The sequence below is a fragment of the Chiloscyllium plagiosum genome, chromosome 30 (genome assembly GCF_004010195.1).
Source record: "Chiloscyllium plagiosum isolate BGI_BamShark_2017 chromosome 30, ASM401019v2, whole genome shotgun sequence".
Taxonomy (NCBI): domain Eukaryota; kingdom Metazoa; phylum Chordata; class Chondrichthyes; order Orectolobiformes; family Hemiscylliidae; genus Chiloscyllium; species Chiloscyllium plagiosum.
In genome coordinates this window covers 31,995,603-32,018,456 of record NC_057739.1, presented here as the reverse complement: position 1 = coordinate 32,018,456, position 22,854 = coordinate 31,995,603, and the positions used below count along the sequence as shown (strand labels likewise).

At 42.0% G+C, this 22,854-nt stretch overlaps 1 protein-coding gene and 1 long non-coding RNA gene across 2 annotated transcripts in view; one reads left to right on the top strand and one right to left on the bottom strand.

Moving 5' to 3' along the window:
* garnl3 (GTPase activating Rap/RanGAP domain like 3) overlaps positions 1-22,854 on the top strand; it is a 443,932-nt gene that overhangs the window by 19,962 nt on the left and 401,116 nt on the right. The gene's annotated exons all lie outside the window — the stretch shown is intronic.
* Positions 5,894-7,681, bottom strand: LOC122564873. Its single transcript, XR_006316031.1, has 3 exons — positions 7,524-7,681; positions 6,933-6,993; positions 5,894-6,212 (listed from the first exon to the last, which is right to left on the bottom strand). It is a non-coding gene; the product is annotated as an uncharacterized LOC122564873 (long non-coding RNA).

The following is a 22,854-nucleotide window of genomic DNA, read 5'->3' as shown; positions in this document are numbered from 1 at the left end:
GCAAAGGGATACAGATCCTTGAAAAATAGGTGACAGGTTGAGACGGAGGATCTGGATTGGCACAGGCTTGGAGGGCCAAAGGGCCTGTACCTGTGCTGTAATTTTCTTTGTTCTTTGGATTAACATTTCATCAGTTGTCCCATATGGATGGAAGGTGTTTGTGGGTGGAAGGCTGCTGTCATTAATCCTTGTAGATGATGGTCAGGATTTTGGAAGTCAGGAGCTGAGTTATCCATTGCAGAATTCCTAGCTCTCATCTGCTCTGTTGCTTTCAGATTAGAAGGATGAAAGAGAGGAGGAGTTGATGGCTACTTTCAGAATATGTGGAAGTGAGTAATGGTATTCAACACGGTTCAGATTTGGGACCACATTCACTCACTGTCAAAATTCTCAAACTCTCTATTTAACTACATTGTGGGAAGAATTTTAGATTAGATGAGATCAGATTTAAACTTATTGTCACCAGAGAAAAGTGTCTTTTTGTATGTTATATACAAAGTGTCGCCATGCTCTGGCACCCCCTTGAAACACTGAATATAAAGCAAAATTTTATACCAATACAGTTCATCTTGTTCCTGCTCTGCTGCTGCTTGATGTTGGCTGGGGTCCCTGTAACGGGTTTTGGGGTCTCTGCAGTGTGCTCTGGGGTCTCTGTAACGGGCTCTGGGGTCTCTTTAATAGATTAGATTTTAAGTCCCTACAGTATGGAAACAGGCCATTTGGCTCAACATGTCCACAATGACCCTCCAAACAGCAACCAGACAGACCCATTCCCCTACCCTATATTTACCTCTGACTAATGCACCTAACATTATGGGAATTTAGCATCGCCAATTCACCTGACCGGCACATCTTTGGATTGTGGGTGGAAATTGGTGCACCCAGAGGAAACCCACGCAGACACTGGGTGAATGTGCAAACTCCACACAGACAGTCGCCCGAAGCAGGAATTGAACCTGGGTCCCTGGCACTGTTAGGCAGCAGTGCTAGCCACCATGTCACCCTCAATAACAGGCTCTGGGGTCTCTGTAATGGGCTCCTTTGGTCTCTGTAATAGATTAGATTAGATTCCCTACATTATGGAAACAGGCCATTTAGCCCAACACGTCCAAACCGATCCGCTGAGGAGTAACCCACCCAGACTCATTCCCCTACCCTATATTTACCCCTGACTAATGCACCTAATACTATGGGGAATTTTGCATGGCCAACTCACCTAACCTGCACATCTTTGGATTATGGGTGGAAATCGGTGCACCCGGAGGAAACCCACGCAGACACTGGGTAACATGCAAACTCCCCACACAGACAGTCACCCAAGGCAGGAATCGAAGCCAGGTCCCTGGCACTGTGAGGCAGCAGTGCTAACCACTGAGCCACCTAACCTGCACATCTTTGGATTATGGGTGGAAATCGGTGCACCCAGAGGAAACCCACGCAGACACTGGGTGAACATGCAAACTCCACACAGACAGTCACCCAAGGCAGGAATCGAAGCCAGGTCCCTGGCACTGTGAGGCAGCAGTGCTAACCACTGAGCCACAGTGCCGCCCACAATAATGGGCTCTGGGGACTCTGCTATGTGCTCTGGGGTCTCTGTGATGGCCTCTGAGGTCTCTAACAGGCTCGAGGGACTCTGTAACGGGCTCTCTGGTCTCTGTTATGAGCCTCCACCTGTGCCACAAAAATTGTAACCACTGCATCTGAGCTGCTGCTGAAGGTTCCACACTTCCTGCCCCCCACCTCCTGTTCCCCATCCGATCCTCATCTAGAACATGCCACGTCATCAGGGTCCTGCACAACGGTATTTCCGTCCTTTCAGATGCCTGGGCCTAGTCGCAGACACGGATCCTTGGCCCAGCCTGAGAGTCTGGGCCGGGGAGAGTCGGCCCAGCACCTGCTCTTCGCTCACCGTGAACCCGGGCTGGGGTGGAGCTGTGTCCAGCTCACCCTGGCATTGCTGCTGCTGCCTGCTCCTTCAGCTGCTTCACTCTCTCTGGGCTTTAAAGAGGAAAGAAAAAAAAAGCGAAAGAAAAAGGAGAAAGAAAGCAGACATGAGCAGATGGGGCTCGGGTTCAGCCCTGATACTCTGCCACTATCTTCGGACATTTCAGACTGTCTTCAGCCTACAGAAAGGAGAAAGCACATCATCACCTTCTCAAAACCACCAAGGATGGGCAATAAGTGGCAAAGACAGTCACATCCAAGAGTGAACTTAAGAAAACAAAAATGCTTTACAGGCAATAGGAAATAGATTTAAAAGATGCAGGTAATTCTACAATGGCTGATAGAGTTACGCTGGATAACAAAGTGAAGTGGAGTATTGAAAATATGGTGAATTGGATGAGAAAGTGCTGATGGAATTTAGCATCAATAATTGGTATGTTTGGTACAAAATCTTTGAGCAATCATGATCGCAGGAATAGGAGTTGATTCAGCGCTGCTTAGGGATTTAAGTAACAGATTCGTAAGACAAGAATGGCACTATTGTGGGTTGATAAGGTTGTTTGAAAAGTATCCAGTGATGAGGTTTGGTATATATTAGTCAAGGTGTATCGATAATCCTATATACAAGATTCTCTGTTTGAAACCTGCATGAATTAATGGGCTCCACAGCAGAGGAAATATAATGTGGCTTTTAAGTTTCATCAGGAAGATGCTTGTTATGAAAGAAGGGACTGCAGCCAATTAAGTCTTTTTGAAGTGTAGAGACTCTTGTAGGATTTCCAAGTAGAAACAAGGTCCATATTCATGATTAAGTTAGAGATGGATGTGGAAAATGAAATGCAGAAATTTCAGGAAAGGGTTAGTGTAATTAGGACTGTTTACTGTTGTGGACGGTAATTGCTAACAGACTGGCTGTTTACTGTTAGAAAATCAATGCATTTCTACTGACATCCAAATGCTTCTGCAGACTGCATGGGGATAAAACAAACAGGATGAAAATGAGAGGCAGGTCAGAGCAAAGCGACTTTGCATTAAAGTCAGGGCAGTACACATGAAGCTGCTTATAATTATGGAAACTATAATGTACGAGTTTTCATACCACGTTTGCAAAGCAACAAATTCCTGCTAACTTCTGAAATTACTGTCACATCCGTAAATCTCTAACCCGCATAGAACAGGTAGCCCCCTCCAAATCTTTCCTCTGTCAAACACTGTTCTCACTCCCTGGCCCTTGATATAAAAAGTTAAGTCAAAAGACAATCTGCGACAGTAACAGGCTAATTTGAACATGATTAGTCTTCTTTATCACCACTTGGTGGCAGAGTGAGTACAGAATTAGTTACCATACCCCACAAGTTCTCCATTTGGCTTTTGTGATCCTAAATTCAACTTTTGCTAGAAACCAGAGAGTGCTTAGCTGAGGGACAGTAATAGTAGCTAGCTACCTTTTTTAAAACGCATGTTTCAATGTGTAGTATTTCCCCGGATGATTACTCCTTGTACCTTCTATTGATCACCAATACCAGCTTGTGATAGAGAGGGTTGCTTGAGGGAGTGTTTTGTCTTGGATCCATCGAATAATTAGTGGTGGAGGGTACACCACCATAGGATATCTAAAGAAGAGGCACTCTTCCGAGATAAGAAGAATGTTTATTGCATGAAATTTTAATAAATAGAGCTACATTTAGTGAAACAAAGCTAGTCCTTTTTTCTCTAAAAGCTGTTCCTTGGCTCAAGGAGACTCTGTCCTTGATTTTATTCAGAGGGGTAATAAACCAGGCCGGGCTTTGATCAGACTGGTTTAGTACAGAGATGAAAAGGATTTTGAGAGGCCTTTTTGTTTATATGTAAACAGATGAGAGTTCAGGCCAAAGTGGTCATGTTTTAGAAGTGACCTATAGAATGAAAGGGGAGTGGTCAGCTCTCTAGCTGAGCAGTTCAATTCAGTCCAGAACTAGTTGGGAGTTCAACAGTAAACCATGTGGAAACACTCTCTTCTGCCCTTCTAACTTCAACCTGTAAACATCTGACCCTTTTTTGTACTGTGTTTTACAGGGGGTTTGCTTATTGGGACTGTTGTATATATTCAGAACAGCATCATTAAGTCTAGTTTGGATAGACTGAGTTCTGTAGGGGTTCTTTATTCTGTTCTTTGTGTTTCATTGTGTAATCTTGTGAATAAATTTTTGTGTTTTAAAGCCTGGTAGTCAACCCAGTTACCTCACACCAGGTAATTTTCACTGTACACTTACCGAAACAAATTGCAAAGTTATGGTCTGGGCTGCCTGCTCAAGAATGAGTGATCTGACCTAGTCCATAACATTAGTCCGGAATAATTACCAGAACCTTAGGGAGCTGCTCCAGATATATTTGCTTCCATCAAAAGCTAGAGTAGAACAACTTGTCTCGACCCAGAGACTGTGTGAGGCCCCAATACAACGTGTGGATCCAAGAACGTGGGCGTTGAACAAACTAAAGCAGAAACTGCTGGAGAAAGGTGTGGCAGTGTATGTGGGGAGAATATAGCATTAACATTTCTAGTGTAGTAATCCTTCTTTAGAACCATGTAACATGAATGTTAACCCCCTTCAGAACCATTCCCATATACAACAGAATGGGCTTCAGCTAATTGCAGAGAATTCAACCCTGGATGGCAGATCCTTTTTATATAAGGTGCATGAAAGCGTTGGTAAAGCCCATAAGAGAAAGGTCAGTAACCTTTAAGGTTTTCTAAATGGGGCCACACTACTGATAGGAGCAATGAACATGCTGAAAAACATGTAAATGTGGAGTTTCTCTAAGAATGGATGGAATTATCTGAAATGATGGGACGTAAACGACCTTTGTAGCATATCTCCAACTTTTACATTGAATAAAGAAGCAGTCTGCAATCTTGCCAGCAATACCCACAGAGCTCATTCTGACCGTGAAAGGTTTAGCTGGTTTATATGGCTACAAGTTATGCAGGAAAAAATGGAAAGAAAAATTGTGCTTTTTGTTATGAACACCTCGAACTGACTGATCTACTTGCTTTCTACAGTTTAATCAAAGCAAGTTCCACATCTTTGTAGGCTAGTGTGGGCACTGCATAACACCAGTTGCATTGCAAAGCACTTGGTGGCTGTTCCAATGACAGTGCTCTACATTCTGCAGTAGGGACACACACTCTACTCAGAAAATGGAAGTTTTTCTTTAATCGCCAATCCTGCAATGACAAAGGTACTGGGGATGGGGGTGTGTACTCAAATATGCTGAGGGATTGAATGGCATTCCCTCAGGTGGATGGATCTTCATGAATTAATCTAGCCAGAGGTGATGCCTTGGTCCCGGAAGAGACCTTTGTATCTTTCAAAGAGAAGTTCTGTAGCAGAGCAAAATCAAATTGTTTGCAGTGATCAATAGTATTGTATTTGATTTATTTGATTTACCTAAGTACAGTGAAATGTTTTGATTTACGTTCAGTACAGGCAGATCATACCATGCAAAGTATATTAGGTTAGTAGCTTGTATTCCTCAGTCTGTTCTACTAATCTAATACAGTGTTACAGCTGCAGAGAAGATGCATTAAGAGAGTGAGATCTGCATTAAATCTAAAATTTGAGAGGTGGGGAAGGAGCAGTTCTTAAATCTGTTGGTTTCTGTGTTTAAGCTTTTGTACCTTTTGCCTGGTGGAAGAGAGTGTAACCTTGGTGGGAGGGGTCTTTGATGATGTTGGCTGCCTTTCTGAAGCAGTGAGAAGTGTAGATTGAGTCAGTGGATGGAAGGTTAGCTTGTGAGATGGACTGGGCTGTGTTCACAACTTTATGTAGTTTCTCACACACTTGGGAAGAGTAGTTGCCATCCCAAGCCATGATGCATCCGGATGGAATGCTTTCCATGATGCATCTATAAAAATTGCTTTTAGATTTAGGTTTTAGATTTTTAAATTTTAGATTGTATTGTCATGTGTACTCAAGTTCAGAAGTGCAATGAAAAGCATCTAAGGTACAAAAAAAATAGGTACAAACTAGTAAGAGAAATGAGAGTTCTCAAGCTAAGCATGGATCTTTATGGGCATGTTGTATTTCCTTAGCATGCTGAGGGAGTAGTGGTATTGTTGTGCTTTCTTGACCATTACATCAGTGTGGGTGGCCAGGACAAGTCGTCGATCGTCCACTCCCAGGAACTTGATGCTCTCGACCATCTTCACCTCAGCACCATTGATGCAGATAGGGGCGTGACCTCCTCCTCGCTTCCTGAAGTCGATGATCAGCTTTCTCCATTTTCTGATGTAGAAGGAGAAATTGTTACCTTTGCACCACATCTCCAAGCACTCATCTTTTTCCTGTATTCTGACTCGTCTTTGTTTGAAAGCTGGCCTACAATGGTGGTGTCATCAGCAAACTTGCCGATAGAGTTAGGACAGGATTTGGCCACACAGTCATGAGTTTACAGGGAATATAGTAAGTCTTGTGGGCTGCTGATATGGAGGAGATGCTGTTGCCTACTCTCACTGATTGCAGTCTGTGCCTAGTAGAGAACTGATGGGGTGAATGGTCATTCTGTATCTCGATGTAAAAATAAACAAACATTCTAAACTGTTTCTAAGATGACTTTTGTTTTAAAAGGATGTTTTATATAAAATGTACAATATGTGTTTGTAACCTCAGTTTGATGTTGCCGAGTCTCTGCTGGAACATTAGGGGTAAATGACACGTGGAAATAAACCACAGGGAGGAAGGGAAATTGCATGGCAAGTTAACTCCGCAGCCTCTAGAGACCCTTTCTGTGTCTGGGAGATCGGTTGCATTTTAAAGTAGTTGGAATAGGAGACATTACATGCTGGCAAGAGTTTAGAGGCAGAGTTTGAACATTGGAGAGGAAACAGGCACTGGAATTCAGGAACACATGAGGCTGATTTAAGAAGAGGGCGATTCATATAAACTGCAAAAGTCGGCAAAGACTGGGAAGTGGTGAAATTTTCTTTTATCCTGTATTGTACTCACACAATTCAGGACTTTCTGTCTTTAAAGTTACAGCCTGGCAGCTTGTGGATGCAGGTACCCACTGGGGAAAAAAAGCAAAAGTTTTTAAATGTGTTTCTTCAAAACGTAAGGTCTGAGGTATATTTCCTGTAAAGATAGTGAAGTTTAAGATACAAATTGTCCACGTGTCTTGAGGCATTTTCAACATGCAGGCGATACTTAGCCACCTTTCCTTGTGCAAAGCCTTTGAAACCAAAAACAGTGACTGAGTGCTGAGACAGCCTGAGTCACTGAGATCCAGCCTCTTACAGGCATTCGACTGCTCCTTCTCATTCATTTTAATAGAAACCAAACTGCTTGTGAATAATAATGCAGCACAGCAGGAAGCGATTTGAGCCGTTGCATTTTGACAGGGCCAGCCCTTTGAAAGGATCATGGTCCCACCAACCCCCCCACCCCCCATCACTTGTTGCCCGTAGCCCACTCATGCATGCTGCCTGCTCAGTATTTGCTGCATGAACTCTGGGTGACATCTTGTGAACAATATGGAGAGATTGTGTTACGATAGCTGCCTTCGCAATTAGTCTAGCAGAAAGATTAGTTTACACTCACTGAATTGCTTTCCTTTATGGGTCTTCTGCGTTTGGCATGTCACTGGAAAGAGTAAAACACACATTTCTTAAAGCAGATATCCATTTCGCTGCAGGTACATTGTTCCCGTACTTGCCAGTTTGATTATGAGGTTACGAAAGATTGCAGTCTCATGAATGTATCCTGGGTGGCACTGTGGAGCTGTTACCTTGTCTTTCATGAGTTCTCTAACCCACCGACTTTCCACAAAGCCACATCTCACACGAAATACACTAGAGGTCACTGTTGGCTTCATATTGATTCAGATAAAAGAAATAAAATAATTGGAAAATTAAGACTGATTGAATGTAAAGTGCCCTGCAAAATCTAAAATTGAAGTTTATTTGAATGTCGTTCTATTCTGTTTTGCTCATTTGCAAACATTTGCTGCAAAATACAATTGCACAATAAAGCCCACATATCTCACAATTAACCTCTGCAAGAATGTTTCAAAACTTGTTAAGTGGGTGGGGTGATTCACACTTGGAGTTCTTGAAAAAACATATGAAAATGCAGCTAACGTTTTGTTTTGGTTGTTAATTCAGTGTTCACAGTTGGACAAATTCAATGTTGGACTGCTCTTGTGCAGATATTTGTGAAGATGCATTCATTTGAAACAACTGCCTTACATAAAATGTATAGTATTGTGCAATCCAGCCCATGTGGGACACCTGATATACACATAACTTTTTGTTTCTTAACTGTTTTTGCATTGCATGTTCACACGTGGGTGTAATCGGATAGTTGTGCCAAAAGCAAGCAGGGACACAGTGGGTTAAATGGTCTTTGAGTCTGCTGTGCTGCTCTATAAGTTAGTTGTGCTTAGATTTATTGAAGTGCATTGTTTTTTAACTCTGCAGATGATGCTCAACTTATGAGTGCTATTACAGTCAGAGTGAAGGAATGTCAACTGGACTCATGACTTGGCCTCTTGCCACTGAGTCAGTGTTAGACCAGGCATGTGCGAACACTGTTTAGGCTGACCCTCCTGTACGTAACTGAGATACTGCTGCACTGTCAGAGGTTTTGTTTCACAACTGAGGCCTTGTGAACCATCTCAGGTCGATATAAGAGGTCCCACAGGACTATGTTGAAGAGCAGAGAAGCTCTCGCTGCTGCACTGGCCAACTTGCTATATAACATTGGTAAAATGGATTACCTGGTAATTGTTTTTGTGAGAGTTTGATCTGTTCAAATTGGCTGCCATTGTAACAATGACTACACTTCAAAAAGTACTGCATTGGCTGCAATCCTTTTTTTCTATCCTTCCTTTCACCTTCCCTCCCTGCTGTTTTATTGACCCGATAAGTTGCCTCTATGAGACTGACTGACCTTGTGCAAATAAAATTCCTGCTTAATGCAGGTGGCTACTGCACCAAAATAATCAAAGTTTGGAACTTCTTGAAGGCTGATAGAATTACTTCTTCCCAGCATCCTGACTCAACTGAGTATATAAACAGCCAAGCACTTATCTTGACAATCAACTATTGTCGTGTTTTAAAAAATGTTGTAGGGAGATTGTTGAGTTTGCTTTCTGTTATGATACAAGTTTAATTTATTTTGTGATATTCATGTAAACTTCTCAAGATCCACCTCATTGCTGCTAACTAGTCATGGCTTTAACATTTTTGTTGTCATCCCTATGGGCTGCCCATTGCTGACTCTTCATAAACTCTGGAGAAAATGAGGACTTCAGATGCTGGCGATAAGAGTCGAGAGTGTGGTGCTGGAAAAGCACAGCAGGTCAGGCAGCATTCAGGGAGCAGGAGAATCGAAGTTTCAGACATAAGTCCTTCATCAGACCCCAGGCCTCCTGGTTCAGAGATTTGCCTCACTTGATCATTTTGCCACCCTACACTGGTTTTCTGTGTCCCAGTGCATGGAATTCAAAATCCACATTCTCCTCCTCGAGACCCACCATGGCCTCACCACACTGTCTCTGCATTGTCCTCTAGTCTCACTTCACCAGCTGGCTTCGAACCTCTCATCCCTTTTGTCCTGATGTGGTTCCTGGAGCCTTGAACTGCCTTATTGCTATGCTCCAAAACACCCATCTCTAACTCTGCTTCATGTCCCCACCCCCAAAGCTATTCTTCTTGACTAAGTTTGCATATGTCCCTTTATCTCTCAACTGTACCTTTAATGCCTGTTGTTTTATTGCTTCTGTTTATCCTCTTCTCCTCTATCCCTACCCCATTAAAGATCACCTTGGCATGTTTTCTATGTTAAATGCACTCTGTAAAGACAGGTTCTTGCTCATAATTACAGGATATTTAAACTTGATGTTATTAAGCTTTGACTGCCCTGATTCTGCTATTAAGGCCAGAGTTGAAATCTGTGTAAAATCTCCCAATCAAAGTGCCATCTTCCTAACTCTAAGCCGAATTTGCATTGTCTTAGGCACTCCTCACTCTAAAATGACAGTCTGGTCTCATTGTGTCTGAAGGCTCAGGCAATATAATGCTCAGGGATCAGAGGTATGGCGCAAATAGGCTACAGAGCAGTAATGGTTGGAAGGGGGTGGGGGAAGAGACTGTACTCTTTCTTTTGAAGAGGCTTGTTATGTCAATTTTCTTTTGTACAGGTGGTCGATAGGCAAGCAGGAACTTTCCGCAGTCTCTCAAAATAATTCCCCGCAGTGGGATCGCACTGGAGCATGACATCACCTCGCCATAGAAACCAGCTCGGCAGCGGTGGAAAGTCTCAGGGGGCATTAAAAAAAAACTAAACAAACCATAGCAGGGAACACTAGCTTTCAACATTCTAGTCATAAAGCATTGAGTAAAACAGCTTTCAGTGTAAAGTGTTTGTTTGTGGAGGTGTTGCATATCCCCTGATGTAAAATCATAAGGCCTCTGAGCTGATAGTAGTAGTGTTTTGGGGGTGATCTCATTTGTTCTATTGCTTGCAACTATGTCATTGCTTATGATTTGCTTTCGCACCTGTGAAGTAACTGTGTAAAGGAGCAGTCGGTAATCTCAGCTCCAGCTATTAATAGTATCACTTACAGTTGGGTCTGTCTGTGCGGCAGTGATTTCAAATGAATTCTGCTTTGTGGCAGCACAGCAAGTGAGTGCGACCATCCCAGCACGCTCTAAGCCCACTGTCATGTCAGTACCTGCTGGTGGACTGTGCTCTTTGTATACAAACAAAACAAAATTACGTCACACCTTTCACAACCTGGAGACATCTTAAAGTGCTTTACAGCCAGTAACATACTTTACAAAATCTAGTCATTATTGTAATATAGGAAAACGTGCAAGTCAGTCTGTGTACCATGGGAACATTGAGATGAATGATCATACGATTGAGTGATGTTGGTTGAGGGAAATATATTGGCCAAGCCACTGGCGTGAGCTTCCCTCACCCTCTCTGAATATACTAGGGAATAATTACCGCCCAGCTGAGAGGAGATCCCATTTAATGTCAAAAAAGGCAATGCCTCTGGCAGTGCGGCACAACCTCTTTTTTGGCCTGTTTTCTCAAGTCTTGAAGTTGAGTATGCTGTAAATTGATCCAGCTGAACCAATATCCATGCTCTATTTCAGTACAATTGGCTTTGAAATGTTCAGGAAACTTTAGTTGCAGCACATGCTGACTTTGACTCCGTCAGTAGTACTGATACAGCTGAGTCTGAACTTGTTGGGATCGAGCACCAGTGCAGTACTCAGGGAGTGCTACATTGTCAAGGTATCACCTTTTGAGTGAGGCATTAAACCGAGGCTTGTCTGTCATCTCGGGTGGGTGTAAAAGGTGGTCTGGCACTATTTCAGAGTAAAAGGTGGGGGTCTCCCAGTGTTCTGATCAATACTTAAATATCCTGCAGCTAGCATTACTCAATGAAAACTGATCATCTGGTATGTTGTTTGAGAGACCTTGCTCTAAATAAATCAGTTATTCTCTTCTCTACATTACGGTCATGACTATGTCAGTACATTATTGGCTTATAAATTCTTTGGAGCATCCTAAGGATGTGCAGGTCTTTCTTCAGGCCAGAACACTGACCATGGTTTAATGCTCTCTTTTGAATTTATTTACAACCATGTTGACAGTACCTTGACATTGTAAGTGCTCATTGAATGGGTTTTACCCATTTTCTACCAGTCATTAGAGAATCCAGACACTCAATGAGATTTTCTCAACCCCTCTCAGTAATTTCGCACATGACTGAGATGAGCCCTGGTGGATCCATTGGCTACAGCTCTGTTCCTTGTCCTTTTCAGTTAAGTCCATAGTAACATCTACAGATGAAACACTTTTGTCTTTTAGTGCTCAGCCTCACCAAAGAATACAGTCATCTTGAGATTGTGCTCTGAGGATGACACAATTGTAGGCTGACTAGGGTCCATGCTAGAATCTGGCAAGCTTGTTTGCTGGCCAGGGACAAAAGAGAAATGTCATAATTGTTAATGCAGCTAATGATTTTTGAGAAGATTTGTAGCTCAGGTTGATGATTAATATGTATCTTACCTTGCTGAGCTTGAAGGTTTGTTTTCAGATGTTTCGTCACCATACTAGGTAACATCATCAGTGAGAGTCTCCAGTGAAGCGCAGGTGGTATGTCCCTCCTCTCTCTTTACAGGTCTTGGTTTCTTAAGGTGGGTGATGTAATTTCCGGTCCTTCTATTCAAGGGAAGGCAGATAGGGTCTAAGTCGATGTGTTTACTGATGGAATTCTGGTTAGAATGCTATGCTTCGAAGATTTCTCGAGCCTGTCTTTGTTTCTCCTGTCCTAGGATGTGTGTGTTGTCTCAGTCAAAGTGGTGTCCTCCTTTGTCTGCATGTATAGAAACTAGTGATAGTGGGTCATGTCAATTAATATAAATCAATGTAAATGCAGCTTTCAAAACAATTTATTCCTTTAGGCCATTCAATACAAAATAACTAATTTGTTGAGGTTGCTCAATAATTTGTTGATGTTAGAAATGCAAATGAATAAATCCAATGTTTTGCTGCAGAGATTTGGATAGATTGTGTATTCTATGCTGGTCATGGTGATGTTCAGTGACATGAAGCTCACTGTGTGTGTGTGTTTGTGTGTATGACAGAGAAAGAGAGAGAGTCTGTATGTGTGTGTTGTGTGTGTGAGAGAGAGAGAGAGACATCAATGCAGTTATCAGCAGGAAGCATTTTTATGTCCTTTCTCCTGCAAGATCTGAAGGGCTGTAAGCAGAGCATCTGGGCTGATGTTGTCTCTGCGTCTACAATCTGTTCCAAGGGGGAGTCCATTGCAGACAGCGCTAAAGTAATCACATTTTTCACCAAAGTCTACAGCCTTGCCACACAGCAATCATAGCTGAAGATTGCCAGCTTAGTCCATGAACACCCCTTCCATCTATCTATTTACACTAGACACTCAAGTCACTCACAACAGTCATCAAAACAAATTCATAGGCAGGCCCTTGTGAGGTCCAGGCCTCTGTGTTCTGTGCTTGACTCCTCAAGATGGTCTCCTGGTCAGCAACTTGCATCTCCTGCGATTACAAATCTGACACCATCCTGACTCAGAACTAAGTAAATATTTTCATTTATCGGGACCAGGAGAGTGCTGATTGAACAAATATTCGGGTTAGTCAAGAGGTCCACGTAATCAACGTAAAAACACATACTAGGTCATAGAAATGTAATGCAGGGGGAATACACATCGCTGTTATACTTTATTTATGGCATAAGTCACTTAAATAATAATGCAACTTTACCTTAAATAAACTTATCAGCAGAGAGCATTCTCATTTGCATCTTCAACTGACCACTTGGACATTACAATAAACCTCCGGTATTTGAAATATATACTCTTGGCTGGTTTTTCGAGACTGTCGGTTCACAAGGTGCTGATTAAAACAAACTTTACTGTATAACGCCATTCCTTCACTGCTGCTGGGTTCAATCCTGCAGTGCTCCTGCCAACAGCCCTTTTAGTCTACAGACAGTACACTGATTGCAGCAGTTCAAGAAGGGAACTCACCACCACTTTTTCCAGGGCAGTTTGGAAGCCTGGTCCTCCCAGCAAAGCTCACATAGGCTGAGCAAGTAAAAACAAAATCCAGCAAAGTTGAAAGTGACTATCTGAATCTTTCCTCTCCTTTCTCCAAGTGGGTGTGACCCTATCTGTGCTCTAGCTTGACATTGTAGGATCAGGGAGGCGATGGCCTAGTGGTATTATCGCTGGGCTGTTAATCTAGAAACCCAGACAATGTTCTGAGGACCCGGGTTTGAATCCTGCCATGGCAGATGGTGGAATTTGAATTCAACAATCTAATGATGGCCATGAATGCACTGTTAATTGTTGGGAAAACCCCCTGATTTACTAATGTCCATTAAGAAAAGAAACTGCCATCCTTACCTGATCTGGCCTACATGTGACTCCAGACCTACAGCAATATGGTTGACGCTTAACTGCCTTCTGGGCAATTAGGGATGGACAATAAATGCTGGCCTAGCCAGTGACACTCTCATCCCATGAATAATTTTTTTTAAAAAAGACACTGAAATGGGCTGTTTTTGAGGAAGTCAATTGGGAGCAATATCTTGATGAGCAGAATATGTGTTACTGTGTGCTAAGTGAATAAGTGAATACTCTATTTGTCTGTATCTCTCCTCTTATAAAACAATAAACTGAGAGGCTGTTGTTTAAATGTGAAAATATTAAAAAGGCAGTTGGTTCAGTGGTCCTCAAACATAGCTATATGGTTCTCCTGAAGGAAATGTGGCTTTAAACACTTCAAAGCAGTTTCAATGATAAGAAGGGTTACTAGTATCAAAAAAATGGTTGATTCTGCTACTTTCCTTCTCCAATTTGATGTGAAAGTATAGGCAAACCCATGGGACATCATCGTTCAGTATTTGGTATGAATGCCATCTATTGGGTGAAACTCGTTTACTAAAAACCTGCAACTTTTGACCTACCAGGCTATTGTTCTCAAAACAACTCTATTGAAGGGGCCAAACTCAGGAAAGGGGGAACAACAGGAAGACATATCGAGAGACAGAGGCAGAAAAGGATAGAATAGAAAGAGAGAAAAACAAAACCAAGAGAGAAATAAACAAATGCTACAAAAAAAGGATGGAAACTTCCAAAGAGAAATGTAAGACAAACACTTAATTATAGATCAGGCAGCATCCAGTGAAAGTTTTATTAAAAATATCCATCCAATGAACATATGTAGTTCTATTTTACAGATTAAGTGAAAGATGATGTGAGAGGAGAGCTCTGAAAATCTTGCTTTTTTCATGGAATGAGGTTTTGGTGGCTGATCCAACATTTATTGCACATCTCTAGTTGCCCTTGAGAAGGTAGTACTGAGCTGCCTTCTTGAGTTGCTGAAGTTCATTTGGTGTAGATAAACCCACAGTACCTTTAGGAAGAGTTTGAAGATTTTGACCAAACGACACTGAAGGAACAGTGATATATTTTCAAGTCAGGATGGTGAGTGGCTTGGAGGAACTTGCAGATGGTGGTGTTCCCATGTATCTGCTGCCCTTGTCCTTCTACTAAGTGATTGTGGGTTTGGAAGGTGTTGCATAAGGAGCCTTGGTAAATTTCTGCAGTGCATTGTGTAGTGCATCAATGGTGGAGAGAGTGAATATTTGTAGATGTGGTGTCCATCAACTGCATTGCTTTATCATCTTGAAAGTTGTTGGAGCTACATTCATCCAGGCAAATGGAGAAATCCTCCTGACTTGGGTCTTGTAGATAATGGACGGACTTTGGACAGTCAGAAGGTGTGTTACTTGCTGCAGGGTTCCTAGCCTCTCACCTGCTCTTGCAGCCCTTATATTTATACGGCTAGACCAGCTCAGCTTCTGGTCAATGATAACCCCAAGGATGTTGATAGTAGGGGATTCAGTGATGGTGATATATTGAATGTCATGGGACGGTGCCTGGATTGTATCTTGTTGGAGATGGACATTGCTTGGCACTTGTGTGGTGAAAATGTTACTTGCCACCAGCCAAGCTTGGACATTGTCTAAGTCTTGCTGCATTTGGACATAAGCGAGAGTGAGGGCTGCAGATCCTGGAGATCAGAGTCAAGAGTATGGTGCTGGAAAAGCATAGCAGGTCAGGCAGCATCCGAGGAGCAAAAGAATCAACATTTTGGGCACAAGCCCTTTGGACATAGACAGTTTCAGTATCTGAGGGATTACAAATGATGCTGAACATGGTACAGCTAACAGGGAAAATTCCCACTTCTGGCCTTATGGTGGAAGGAGATGATTGATGACTCAAATGAAGATGGTTAGGCCTAAGACACTACCCTGAGGAATACCTACAGAGATGTCCTGGAGCTGAGATGATTAACCTCCAACAACCACAATCATCTTCCTATCTGCCAGGTATGACTCTAACCAGCAGAGAATATTCCCCTTGATTCCTATTGATTCCAGTATAGCCAGGGCTCCTTGATTCTCCACTCAGTCAAATGTGGCCTTGATGTCAAGGGCAGTTACTTTGACCTCATTTCTGGAATTCAACTCTATTATCCAAGTATGGAAAAAAGGCTGTAATGAGAATTGAAAACAGAAGATTCTTGAAAAATTTAGAGGATCTTGCAGTATCCGTGGAGAGAATACAGGGTTAATGTTTTGAGTTCAATGCTCCTTCAGAACTGATAGTAATTAAAAGTGGTATAGAAGTTGAAGACAGGGGTGGGGAGGTGGTGTCTGCAAAGAAGAGAGTGGATCCATGGAGGTAAAACACAGAGATGGAAAGACATTTAGGCAGACAAAGGGGTGGATAATGGTCAGCCAGGCAGAAGAAAAGCTGCTAATGGGATCATAAATCGGTTGGCGGTCCATAACTGGGCCTGGAGCATGGGGATGGGTAAAGGACATGGAACAAGGTGTTCCGATTCTATAATGATAATCACGCAGGTGACCAACAAGATGATGCACCACCACAACACTGGCAGCAAGATGAGTGTTAAGAACATGCACAAAAGCACACACATCAATGAGGTTCAGAGTTAACCAGGTGAAAGGCAAAATCCAGAAGATGGCCAAGCCTTCCCTATTGTTAACCTCATACATCTGTACCCTGGCCAGCGATTAATCAGAATGCTAAATCACTTGTGAGTGAATATGAGGCACGTCCAAATGTATCAACCCTAGTCACAGAAGAATCCTATACCTCTACATGATTTTCTATCCACCCCTTGGACGTAGGTAATGGCAAACTTATTCAGTGTACATGGGGAAGATTACATCTTGATAATGGATTCATTCTCCAAAATTTCCATTGTTCAAAGATGTAGCCACACAACAAGTGTGATTGTTGCTGACATGATGAACACTAGTTCCAGTTCACTTAACATCCCAGAAAGATGGTGTCTGACAACAGAAGCAATTCCCTAGCAAACTGGTTAAAGCCATGTTGTCTGAGTGGGGAGTGACCCATATTGTATCATCACTCCATTGTCCTCAGTAAGTCTCACTGAATGTATTTGATGTACTATCGAATGCTCATCAAGGGGCTGAGCGCCATACCAAGATTTCCACATTGCGTTGCTGCATCTTCAGGTCATGCCAGTGGGGAAGGGATTACTGTCCCCAGCACAAAATGTATTCAGAAGGCACATGACCTAACCCAGCTACCAATTGTCTAACTGTTCAGGCATAGAACAGTCTTCTTCAAAGACAGGCAAGAATAAAAGAGATAAATGATGATTGAGAAGGTAGAGAACTACCACAATGGCACACTGCACAGAAATGCAAATTAGAAATGCAAATATAAATACTCGGAAAAAAGTAGTTTCTAATGTATACAATCAGCCCATGTTTTATGATGCCATTACTGACCATGGTGCTACCTTGTGAAAGAGAAACCAGCTCAGACCAACTTGTGACATACCAATCCTGTCTGTATGGAGTGAGGGAGAGCACTCTGATAGTGATTGTGCAGTGATGTTAACTGATAACAACCAGCAGCAAGATAACCAGGAGCAACTGAAAATGGAACATACTTTTCCAGATGGGTCAATGATCACCAGATCAGGATGTATTATCAAAGCTCTGAAGTTTTACATTGAAGTTGGAAATATTAATCTTTTAAACTCGGTTTTACCTACTTGTGTAATTATCAAATTGACATTACATGCTTTTGTAAAACCAAATATATCTGTTTTGGGATAATTTTTTAGTTGGTGAAAAATGGGGGTGCAGAGTTGATGTGTCATGTGGTATGGTCAAAATGACAGTGTGTCTTTAACAGTCATGCTCATGATGTCATCCTGGTAACAGAGCACGTGACTGAGGGCATAAAGGTCTCAGACTCCATTTTAACTGGGGTTACTTGAAGCATGACAGGCTGATGGAAGCAGGAAACATTTTGTAATGAATATCCCATTGATAGCCCAGGCAAGGATATGCCTATGTATATAAATCTGTATATGTGTGGGAGCTGTAATAACCATCTGATGGATCTTCCAATGCTTTTGTACCCACATCCTAGTTTCTTATGTTACTAGGGATAACATTTGAGTTGTTACATCAGGTAAAGGTACTCTGGAGGCAAATACACACATCAAAGATGGCACAAAAGAGTGAGGGCAAGTGATTATAAAATAGTTTTGTAAGCATCCATTTTTGTGGGCACAGTCTATATACATTTAACATTGTGGGTGTACGTCACTGCCATGGACTACAGTGGTTCAAAATACCACCTTCTTCAGGACAACTCAAGTTGGGCGACAAGTGCTGACCTAGCCAATGACATCCACATCCTGTGATAGAATTTTAAAAAGTAATGAAGAAATCGCAAATTGAATCTCGGTGTTTCTGAAGCTTAGACAAAGTGCAATGCAATTGCAGATTAACATATTTTAGTGCCTCAATTGCTTGTATTGTAGTCTTTATTTTCATTGTTTTCAGAATGGTGCAAAAATATTAATCATCTGTGATGTAAGATGTGGTTTGTACATTTTGAGTCATAAGTACACCATACATCTCTGGTCAAATGTTGTTTGGTTACCAGGATAATATAGTGAAACACCCTTTTGCTATTAGCGTAGGATCGAATGGGTGTAGACAGGAAACAGACAGGAAACATTTTAGTTTTCAATTTTTATTTTAGGTTGTAGTTAAACTCTGCCAAAGTTCACACTCACTCAATGATTCAAGCATGTAAACAGTTCTGACATCCCAGCTCACTACTGAGGGAGTGCTGTGCTATTGGAGATGTTGGATTTGGATGAACCAAAGCCTCATCTACATGCGCTGGTGATAGATAAACCTTAGGGATCCTATACATCTGTGTGAAGGGGAGAAGGAAGTTCTCCTGCTATCCTGGCCACTACTCCTCCCTCACTGAATCCCACCAAAAAATGACCAATCCTGTCATTGCCATTCAAGGGATGTCACTGTGCAGACTGCCTTGATTGGCTACATACTGGTTATCATTGTTGCAAAAACATTCAATTGTGACATGTATCAGAAATATGAAAAAAACCGCTGTTTAAATTGTAACTCTTCTTTCTTTACACTCTGAATCTGAGACCAGTAACTGCGGGAAAGAGCTCCTTTGAGCTGTATTTCTGACAGTGTAATTCTAGCCAAAGAAACATAAATAGCCAGTCCTGTCTCAGCCCTTGACTGTTACTGCACCAACCGTAATGATGATAATGGATGGCAATGAGTTTTAACATTCAGTATTAATAACTGGAACATATTTCGTTCTTTGATTTCATTATTTTTCTAAAGCACACCACTATCAGTGAGCTGGTATTGTACGCCATACAAATCTTCGCAAAGATTTTCTATTGAACAAGATAATAGCTGTGCTCCTTTTAAGTGCACTTTTCAAAATTGTTTTTACCAAGCAGCTGTCAATTCTTAAAATCCTTCACCACCTTTCCAATGCATTTCAGCACTTCAGTACAGATGCTCATATTGCTGCTTTCTTTGACTAGTGTCAGATGTCCACACACACTGCTGCTTTGGAAATCCCACATTAACAGTATAGCTGTTGTTGTGATACATTTAAAGCAATAATTAAGAGCCATTGAAAATGTTTTAACAGAATGACTTCACCAGTGCAATTTCTATAGTAGACCAATACTTTATTTGAATGATAACACAGTTGATCAACATGGGTCCAGTGATCTTTGACAACTGCTTAGTGGAATGCTCATTTACAGCAAATATAGCAGTTTATAAGCACCATTCCTTCAAGCCAGTTAAAATAATAGCCCTACTTTCACTTCAAAGTATGTTACCTACAAAGATCCACTGATCTCTGTAGTGTGGATTTCCCCTTTCCTGACATCTACCTGAACCTGGCCTCAATGGGCTCTCAAGATATCAGTGATGTCATTGAAAAGCAGAAACAGCCAACTACATCAGATTATTCCAACAACAATAAACCAGCAAGTTAAAATACACTGGATTTTTCATTTTTTAATTAAAATTCTACAGTGAGTGAAATAAATGATTGTGGTATGCACATGGGACAAAGATGAAAAGTATCATCAAGAAAGTTTTGAAAAAAAGAACTGAAAATGTGAATTGACATTCCACAGATTCCAAATTAATTTTGCAAGGCCAGTAAGCTGTGGAATAATACAGTAATTATGAATTTAATAAGATGTTAAATGCAGCCCTTTCAACAAGGTGTTGCTGCAATAAAATGTGGTACCTGGGATCTGGGAGCCATTTCTTTACAAACAGCCAACACTGTTAATCAGATCAGTTGTGCCCTCTGACCTAATGTAAATGATACTCATACCTAACGAGCTGATAATTATGCTAGCTCCTATAACATAAGAAAAGTACATGGGTGGTAGAGTACTGAAGGATTCAATAAACGTTTATCACAGCTCCTGGTATCTGCATATGCTACAATCACAAGCACTTGCATGTCTGAGCCCAGGCTAAGCAATTTGGATGTAAGCTGTCACATGCACCCCTATAACACAAGTGTAACTGGTTCAAAGGTTGTGACAGCAAGAGTAAAAGGGGAAGCTGCCCAGAGTTCAGTGATTGATAGTCATTCATCGATGGTGGCAGGGAGGGGTTGGGGGTGGCGTGGTGCAGGGGTGAAGTCTTCAGCAGCACATCCAAGGGACTGGGTTTTATCAGTCATTATTGCGATTGAATGGCAACGTGCTCTCAATCGACCAAATGGCCTACCTCTCTTCCTGTGTCTTTATGGTCTGATTGTGTGGAAAAGGGCAGAATTGGTGATAACAACATCTGGATTTCCACATATGACTTGTGTGGGTTTTAAAGAGTAAGGATGGAGAAATAAGGGCAAGTATTCAAAAATTCGGTCCTCGCATCCTATAACCTGGTTGTCCCCATTGCAATATTACGTGGGAAGCGGCCATCAGTGACTGCTATTGGACTCCCCACAAGCCCTGGTTGACAGCTGGATGGTCTGACACTTCCTCATCTAGTGTTATGTGGGAGACAGGTTGGGGTGGGTATCCATTTTATTTTACAGGCTTCCAGTATATAGCCCCACCCCCACACCCCTGGTTTTCAAATACACCAGTAAACCCTGTAAAATCCAACCCTAGAATTTGTTATCAACTTCACAGAGTAATAATGGCAAACATAGGAACTTGTCCCCTCATTATTACTAGCCTCAGAATTTAACCCTTTCAGCCATAATTTGCAGTGTCTTCCCACAAGACCAAACTACCCTTTCTGTAACATGGTGCCCAAAACTGAGGACATTCAAGTGTGGCTGAACCTGAGTTTAAACAACTGTAATGTATTGGAGCATCCCCTTAAGATAAGGTTACTTCAACCCTTTTTTTTAACTTGCATCTGTCCAACAGTTTTCAATATGTTTGTATATTGACCCCTAATTCTCTTGTCCCCAAAATATTCTTCAATCTGTTTTAGGTTCACTGGCCTTGTGCTTCCTCACACTGAATGGCAGCTGCCAATGTTTTGCTTTCTCATGTTAACTCTTATGCTCTTTTTGTGTTTACAATTTTTGTTTCGTAACCTAAAGAACTTCCTCATCTGCCTTGATCACAGCTTGTGGCAAAGGTGCTGTTCAAAAATCCAGTCCTCGTGCCTCACAAATAATGACAGTGAATTCAGGAGGCAAAATTGGGTCTTTTGGGTGTGAACGTGTGTTAACTTTGAAATAAAAAAATACCCAATAAAGAAACATGTGAGATTAGAAGGGTGAAAAGTATGTCCAGTCTAATTGGAAAGCCTACAGTAATGGCAGTTTCAAATTGATAACTGCATCATGATGTAATCTGTTTTAGCAACAGAAAATAATTCATGTTATCTCCCTGTGGTGAAGCAACAATTTCATTTATAACAGTGATAAAATCTTCCATCTCATGTGCTAATTTATTTGAAGCTGATTATTAAAAAGATTGTTTCCCCGAAACTGGGGTTTGAAGGTGGTTAGCTTGCCATCCATCAGGATTTGAGAGTGGGAGACTGTGAAGTGAATTTTGTTTCTGGAATGGCAGAACATAGGGCTAATCCCTAGTAGTTACACACAGCAGAGAAAGGAGTACTCATTAACGACCAAATATGGTTTAAAGCAATCATAGCCCAAACCAAGGAATAAAAAGATAGCTGAGTTAATTACAGTACTGACCTACAGATGAACTTGCTGAAGTCTGAAATTCTATTATGAAAGTAGGCTTTAAGAATTTTTTTTAGCATCATTTCATCTAAAGCCAGTCTGCACTCAGAATGATGCAAAAAGCGAATATCTGAGGATGTGTATTGGTGAAGTTTGGCTGTTCATCAGTTATCCTTCTTTTAGATTTCTTCTGTGTCATCACATCATACCCAACTTAATGGCCAAACAAACACCGTGTTCTGGCGCCTCTTTCAGTGTCCGTCACCACTCTCTGGCCTCCCCCTCTCGATTCCCAGGCTCAGCTGGGGCTGGGAAAGAGCTAAAAGTTGGCAATGTTAGCTTGTTTACTCCTCCCATCACCCCCCCCCCCCCCCGCCCCCCCCCAGCTCGGTCACTCTCTCAGGGTAAGATAAAGAGAATGGTGATGTTACTATCTTTGGGGAGTTGGTGAGGATCCTTAACATCCACTCACAACCAATTAAAACTGGCTGACTGCAATTTTCCAGTTGGCTTCCATTTCCATGCAGTTGATGAGGGCTAGTCCAGCTGGGTGGAGGGGGCCTCCCAGAGGCAGAGCAGGGAGCCAGCAGGCTGTCTTAGTGTTCCTGCCTGCCTGTCAGGGCCCAGCAGCAGCAGTTACAGGTCACCATGTAGAGGGCATTCCACCCAGACAATGCTGGTCTGGTTGCGAAAGCCGTCTTCTATTCAAAATGAGAGAGAGGAAGCCTGTGTTTTGAAGCTTTGTCCGCCTAACCTACCTTT